Genomic DNA, 8,483 nt, shown 5'->3' with positions numbered 1-8,483 from the left:
TAAAAGACTGTCAGTAAGAGGAGAGATTTTGACGAGACGAAGAGTCTTAGACTCTACTCTATCCAAGAGAGTTGTGTGTGTGGAACAACCCCACACATGAGATTCATACTCCATACGAGAGAGGACAATGCCCCCGTGAATGGATAGCATCTTGGAGGGTTAAAAGAGGCGGAGAATATTCAGAACGCCCAATCTCGAGGAAGCTGATTTAGTGGGAGGAGATATGAGGCTTCTAGTTGAGATTTAAAAAGTTTAGGACAGACCGAGGATGTTTATTATAGAAGGTGACAGCTGAACGTTGTCGAAGAATAGGGGATAGGTCTTTGGAAGATTGTGTTGACAGGTGGAGAAATTAAGTTTTTGAGGCGTTGAAGTACACCAATTTTTTTTTTTCATGGAATATATATGAAACTTTAATGATCGTTTTCGACTGTGAAAATGCATTTGTTAATCCTCTTCGCAACAACAATAACAAAAAAAAAAACCACACGTCATCATACAGTGCTCCGTTTCATTGATGTTCATTTTCATGAGTGTGTCTGTGCAAGGCTCGTCACGAACACAGCCGGCAGGTGACCATTCAAGCGAGGCATAAGAAATGGCGGAACTAATCATGTCTGTTTTGTGACGCGTGCCTTGGCCACATCCCTTCCTCTTGGTCGGTGAGTGGAGCTTCCGTGTTGACTGGCTCATCATGATTCCTCGTAATCTCTCTCTCTCTCTCTCTCTCTCTCTCTCTCTCTCTCTCTCTCTCTCTCTCTCACACACACACACACACACACACACACACACACACACGGACGTGGCTGCTTCCTTTCCCCCACAGCACTTCCCTATTCCGCGTACCCTTGTGTGCCTCTGTTCCGTCTGCCATTTCCTTCTCTCGGTTTTCCTGTCCACATATTGGGGACACTCTCAACACTACCGCTTCCCTGCAGTGCCTTTCACCTTTACTCCCTCCCTCTCCCTCTCCTTTCCTTTTCCTTCCGTCCCTTCCCTTTCCCTCCCTTATGTTCTCGCCGAGTTTCCTTTTCATGTCCTGTCATGGCCACCTTGTAGAGTCTCCCCAGTCCAAAGCCTCAGGAGGAGAAGCGAAAAAAAAATGGTGAAAGGAGGAAAAAAAGAGATTATTGGACTCAAGACTGGTTCGTTTTATTTTCACAAGCTTATAGTTTTACATTTTGTTTTGTGGTGCCTTGTTAAGCTATTGGATGAGATAAGAATTTGTAATTGTTTTTTTCTTTTTTTTTCTTTTTCCTCTTTGCCTCTTTGTTTGTTTGTTAGTTGGAAAAAAATATAAAAAATCGATTTATTTGATTTAAATCAGATTGTTTTTATTTAAATCGATTTTGTTTTTTGTTTTTTTTGCTCTAATCGTATTTTGGTTTACGTGGATTATTTGCTTCACTTTTATGAGGACACTTTCTTGTAAGAAACTTTACCAATGTCAAATGAAACCATTGCTCAGGGTTGTTACATTACCCAAGATAAGCTTTCAATTGAAAATCCTTATTAGAAAACACTGATAGTTTAATCAGATCCAACAGTTACGATATCCAGCACATTAATACATAAAAACAGAAGAGGGACTCAATCAATATGTAGTCAAATTCGGATTAAAATATTAAGAAATTAGACAATCAAGGTCCTGTGCATTCAAAAAATAATTATGCTCATTAAAATTCATCATTACATTTATTGTTGTTATCAACAAAAAGATATTACTTTCCATTTTTAATGCTTTTGAATTTTTTATCATGTAAAAGAAGGCAATTATTCACTGGTGCCTGAGTTGCTACAGGACCAGTACAGAATAAACAGACGATGCTTGTCCTGTGCAAGTGGATCACATTTTATTCCTTCTACCTTATATATATATATATATATATATATATATATATATATATATATATATATATATATATATATATATATATATATATATATATATATATATATATATATATATATATATATATATATATATATATATATATATATATATATATATATATATATATATATATATATATATATATATATATATATATATATATATATATATATATATAATTCTAAATACAGTATATTAATTTTTATATAAATTATGATATTATTTACTTGATTTATCGATTTAAATAATTTTAGTTTAATTAAAACAACCCTGTTTGATAATTTGTTTGTTTGTTTGTGTGTGTGTGTGTGTTGTGTAATGTGTGTGTTGTTTGTGTGTGTAGTATCTTAGTTTCGGTTTACACAGGTAGTACATAATTTGTTTGTTTGTTTGTTTGTTTGTTTGTTTGTTTGTTTGTGTGTGTGTGTGTGTGTGTGTGTGTGTGTGTGTGTGTGTGTGTGTGTGTGTGTGTGTGTGTGTGTGTGTGTGTGTGTGTGTGTGTGTGTGTCGCCTCGTTGAAAGTATCTTCGTTCGGGTAAACACAGGTACATAAATCTGTCTGTCAGCAGTATTCTGGAACCGTTTTTTTTTTTTTTTTTTTTTTGTGTGTGTGCATAGGGGCGTTGGTTGTCATACTGTGGTACACTATGCTGTCCTGTGCCGTTCGGTGCTCTGACGTCAGGTTATCCTCTGCCGGATCACACACACAAAACAACAAAAGTAAAATGTACAAAGCTGGGGTCGCACACAGACGAGCTGGTAGTGACATGACGAGGACTGACACACGCAATATTCCTGGGATGAAGAGTTTGCCCGGAGGTGCAGGAAATCCGGTCCATTTTAACAGAGTAACTTTGGCGTTGATGTGGCTTTTGATGGAACAATTTTTGTGTGTATGCGCGGAGTTTTCTTTTTTTGTTGGATATTTTTGTGGGAGGGAAGACTATTTGTAGGTACATAACGTCGTGTGTGTGTGTGTGTGTGTGTGTGTGTGTGTGTGTATGGAGGGCAATGAGAGACAGGGTGGTTGGGTGTCATTTCAACAGTTCGAGAATTCCATTTGAAGTTTCGGTATTTTTTATGGTTACTGTTTTGGGTGAGATTTATTGTCTCCATGAAGTCTGTGTGTATGTTCTGTGTGTAATTCACCTTGGCCTGACCACGAAATGGACTCGTGATCGACAGCCAGTAGTCCGTCCGCTCTGTTTACATACACACAGAGGTGGATGAATTTCGGGTCGGTACCGTGTCTCTTGTTGACTGCTTGCCATACAAGGGGTGCAAGTTATCTCATTTATCACATTTACCGACATACAAGGGGTGCAGGTTATCTCATTTATCACATTTAGTGACGTTGTCTCACCCAAGTTTATTTTTATTTTTATAAAAGCAAATGATGACGTGCTTTGAATTTGAAAAATTCTTGAAACTTGAAAATGTGTTCCTGCACCCTTTGTATGTCGGTAAATGTGATAAATGAGATAACCTGCACCCCCTGTATGACAAGCAGTCAACAATAGATACAGTACCGTGCCGAAATTCATCTACCCCTGTGTATATAAACAAAGCTCGCGCATGCGCAGATCAGGAGCGGACAGACTAAAACAAGGGTACGAGATTCGACGCCACACCGGAACCTCTCGGTGATAAGGCGGGTGCGCTAACCACTGTATTACAGAGCCGTGTGTGTGTGTGTGTGTGTGTGTGTGTGTGTGTGTGTGTGTGTGTGTGTGTATTAACATATAGATATACATATAACAAACTAATGGGGAGCATACGCCCGGGGGCGCATCGCTTCACTCACTCGCCGTCCATACTACCGGTGGTTCTCCCGAGCAAGCTTCCATTCACCTGCCCCGCCCATCCCAAGACCCTCCCGGCAGGATCGGCTGACCTACCTCAGCCACGAGTTACGAGGGCGTCCCCTTGGTCTCCTTTTTTGTGAACAAGATCGACGTCCGGGAGGAGGACCATGTATACCCATATAGCTGGATTTGGCGATCACGGAGTAAGCTGGTAACAGGTCTCGCTTGAATTTCACGGAGTAGTCGCAGGTTCGACACAAAGTCATCCCAGCTATACCCCATGATCCTGCGAAGGCACTTGGATCCAAAGGCATCGACATGCCTCTTGAAGTCACTATTCAGTGTCCATGTCTCACAGCCATACAATAAGACGTGGAGCACAAGCGACAAAGATTCGAATCGTTGTCCGCCTGCATAGATATCGTATTGAGCGAATCCATAACTCCTTCGGCCAGCCCAATCCGCCGAGTTACTTCCTGGTGAGACCCACCATTGTTATGCACTACGCTACCAAGATATGTGATTGTTTATATAGGCTCAATACCCCACCTTTTCAGTGCTTCCGATGTGATATTAAAGCTAGACTTCTTGATAGACTGGGTCCGTTTTTCTCCGGCCTTCTGAAATCAAGGGTCACGGCCACTGGGGGCAAGACCTTCGAAACGCGGAGATGGAATTTCTGTGGGAGTTTGTGGGAGTTGGTTTGCTGAAACTGTCGGTCTGGAGCATGGCGGGAGGCTTTTGTTGGTTATATATATATATATATATATATATATATATATATATATATATATATATATATATATATATATCTATAGATATATATATATATATATATATATATATATAGATATATATATATATATATATTGACTACACTGAAACTTCAACAGGGCAAGCCAGGCACCAAATGAAAACAGACTCTTGTGTCAGGAAGTGAAACCTCGAATATGCACCTCAGTCGTGTGTAAGCAGGAAGGTATTATGGTCAAACGTAACGCGCAGGAGACTTGTGTAACAAATTACCGACGAATAGCCATGATACGGGGTCTTTTGTGTGTGTGTGTGTGTGTGTGTGTGTGTGTGTGTGTGTGTGTGTGTGTGTGTGTGTGTGTGTGTGTGTGTGTTGCTTTTGATGTTGAAGGCAGTGCAAGTAAGAGGAAGAATGGCGTGGATAATTAATTGCTTATGAGTGTGTGACAGAAACACGTGACGTAAGTATGGAAGGAAAACTCAAATGGTATCGTAGTGTTTATCGGTGCTGGAAATGAAAGAGCGTAGAGGAGAGGAAAGGTGAAGGGGGAAGGAGAAGAGAATAAAGATGAGAGGAGAGAAGTGGAGAGGTAAGGTGAGGAGAGGAGAGGAAAGGAGAGGAGAACAGAAGAGAGGAGAAGAGAGGAGAGGAGATAAAGTAGAGGTAAATGGAATGTAGAGTAGATGATAAAACAGAGGAAAAAAAAGAGAGAATAGAAATACAAAGCAGAGAATAAGATATATGAGAAGAAATGATGAGGACTCTAAGCATTGCAAAGGATAGGACATAAGAGATGTTACATACAAGTGAGATAAAACGATAAACGGGATGGGATAAAAGGAAGGGAGATAAGTGAAGCGAAACAGAACAATTAACTGAGGTGAGAATTCAATAGAAGTTTGTTGTTTAGGTTCTTAGAAGATGTAACGTGAGAGGAAAAGTTAAGGTTGGATGTGTCGTGATGTGAGGAGCTGAGATGAATGTTTACGATATTGCACGAAAACAGATTAGATTACATGGACTTTCATACTAGAGAACCCCTTGTCACTCACTCATGTCCGCCTGCCTAAATTCAACTAACCTAAATCTCTCCGCACTCCATATGTTGTATTACTTCTGGAGTGGACATCAAACAAGGCAGATGCTGTGGTGGGCACGGCACCGCTAATCAGCTAACCGCTAATTAGCAAAGCTAACTATTTTTCGTTAGCTGATCTTTGGAAACAGTTAGCGGACCAATTATTCCGCTGAATGTAGTTCCTCCTCCGCTAACTTCAAATCCACTGAAAAATTCATACAGGTCCGTTGTGGGCAGACACAGCACCAGTTGAGCCACATGACGCAATAATTCCAGGGCTTCCACTTTTGTGTATATTACTCCTTAAAGTTGGGTAATTGGACAATTGTTAGGGAAACTTTTTTTTTTGTATTTTATGGTAATGCATCTTCCATTTCCAACTCTTTGAACTCGGGATTCAATAACAAGAATTCGATATTTTCCACCTGACAAGAGATAAACTTAGAATAATAAAAATAAGTGTCAGTTATGGGAAAAAAATAAAAAAATGAGTAAATTTGCGGGAAATCTTGGGTAAAATATACGGATTTAGGGTAAACTGGAAGCTTCTTTCTCTTCTCTTCTTGTTGTTGTATGTTGGGCTCTTTGTTCAGTTCAGCTGCGATGTTGTCACCGTGTAGTCGCGTTCATTATTGTCGCCTTGTTTATCGTTATCGACGTCATGGAAGGTGACCAGAGTGAGGACGTTCAGCCTGAGGATGCTGACCCTGTTAAGGAGCCAGCAACAGCTGTGGTTGAGGCGGAGGACACTCAAGCTGACGGCCAGGAGTCCCAGAAGTTCCAGAACCCCGTGGCCCCACTAGAAAAAGTACTTTGTCCTTAAATCAAAAGATATGACGAACGCCAATGTCTTGCACTTCCGGTGCGTCATGTGCCACCCCAAGGAGACCGTCATTGACGGACAGACGGCGAACCTTTACAACTTGAAGTCACAAGTCAAGAGGAAACACCCAGCGCATGCCACCCAGTTTGAGGAGAGGATCAAGTCTGGCTCTCTCCGTGGGAAAAACAGGCAATCTCCTCCTGGTAGTGACAGTAGCACCGCCAGCCAGTCGTCGCACCCACCTGCAAAGAAAAGACACCAGCCCGCCATTGGCGAGGCGTTTGGTTACTCAGCTGCTGGCACTAGCGTCCGTCAGTCTGTGGTGGACACAAAGATTGTGGACCTGTTCGTCTGCAACATGCTTCCACTGTATGTAGTGGCGTCCCACATTTATGTATCTAAAGTGATCCCCTACCCCCAGCTGTGTGGGGGAGCAGTCCTGTGTAGTGTGTCATCACTCATCACATATCTTATCACTAATAATATTTTGTCTTTCTGCACTGCTATTTACTTATTCATTTAATATACTCATTAGTATTATTTACATTTATGTGTCTAAACTGATCCACTATCCCCAACTGTGTTGGGGAGCAGTCCTGTGTAGTGTGTCATCAGATATTTTATCAGATTTTTTCTTTCTGCACTGCTATTGCAAGTTCATATATAAGGCTTAAATGGAGAACATGTTGAATTTAATTTGTTTATTTGTGTACACCTTTGTCATCTTCTTATTTTAGCATGCTATACCTTTCTGGAAAGCTTTTTGTTTAAACTACAACATATTGAAATTTCGGGTCACTAGGTCTGTTTTTAAGGGTTTTAGAGCCAAAATACTAAACCGAAGCTAAATCCATAAAATAGTCAGCGGTTAGCGATTAGCATTAGCTTCCGCTAATTTCTTCATCAATTTAGTGATTTAGCGTAAGCGAAGCTAACATTTTAGTTAGTGGATTACCAGTTTGCGAAGCTAACATCTTAGTTAGCGGTGCCCACCACTGGGTAGACGAAACGAGGCCTAGATGTGCAGACTTTGACAAAGGGAACTGGCGGGTCGTGCGTGAGAGCAGCTAGAGAACTTTGATCATATTAGAGCGCGTGATATGAGCACGGAGGTGATGGCAGGACTGAGAAGAAACTAAATGTTATGAGAGCAGAGGAAAGGGGAACCAGTATTAAAGGGAGGAACGGTGCGAGGAGTGGCGAGGAGAGATGAAACTGAGAAGAGACAAGATGACGTAAAATAGGGGTGAGATGGACGAAATGAAAGGAGAGAAGCGGTGAAATGAGAGTTGGTGAAGCAGGGCGAGGCGAAGACAAATGATGGGAGGAGATGACAGGAGAGGTGGGAGGAGAGCATAAAGGAAGCAGGAGAGTAAGGGACACGAAAATTAATGGAATAAGTAAAGACTCAAGAGCCGTTAATATTTAAAGAAAATTTACTCATATTATTCAGAATTATATCTACATTTCTGACTGTCATGCTGTAGAAAAAGTATTGTGAAAGGTTTTGTCTAGCTTGAAATAACAAAAGTGATTTAATTTGTAAGATTGAAAATCTCAGAGAGGCTTGCAGAACGAGATCCTTTTCTCTCCAAGGAGACTGAGTTGCTTGATAACCTGCATGATTTACCTTGTTTTGAGTTTTAAAACTGCAAAATTGCTATAATCTGATTTCACCCGAGGAAGAAAAAGCGAGGACCTAGAACTTCGAGACAGACAAATATGATTACATTCCGCCTAGTATTTCTTCACGAAGGAAGTTGTGACGCAGTGAAATAGGCTTCCACGCAAGGATGTTTAGTACAACACGGTAAAGATATATACGAATTATTAAGCTGCGTATAAGGGAACCTTATTATCGCTGAAGTTGCAGACAGAAAAAAAATAGATGTGATTGAGGGGAAGTATAAAATATATGGGTGGTATTAATTAAAGACGGGAAAGGTGAGGAAAACAGGATAAGTAATGTGGTGAAGGAAGAGTATGAAAGAAAACGAGAAGCGGAGAAAGTTGATGTAGCGGAGTAACAAAGATAAGAAATCAGGAAATTAGAGATAGGTGGAAAGAGTAATTAGGAATAGGGGACAGAAGAGAGAATAATAATGATGATGATGATGATGATGATGATG

The 8,483-nt window shown here is 40.5% G+C and overlaps 1 pseudogene; it reads left to right on the top strand.

Annotated features, from left to right (window-relative positions):
- The first annotated feature begins 6,192 nt into the window (after positions 1-6,192).
- LOC126984989 (uncharacterized) lies at positions 6,193-6,877 on the top strand (annotated as a pseudogene).
- Positions 6,878-8,483: the final 1,606 nt, after the last annotated feature.

This window comes from Eriocheir sinensis, chromosome 58 (assembly GCF_024679095.1).
Source record: "Eriocheir sinensis breed Jianghai 21 chromosome 58, ASM2467909v1, whole genome shotgun sequence".
NCBI lineage: Eukaryota > Metazoa > Arthropoda > Malacostraca > Decapoda > Varunidae > Eriocheir > Eriocheir sinensis.
Note: the sequence above shows the minus strand (reverse complement) of the source record. Positions and strands in the feature narration are given on the sequence as shown.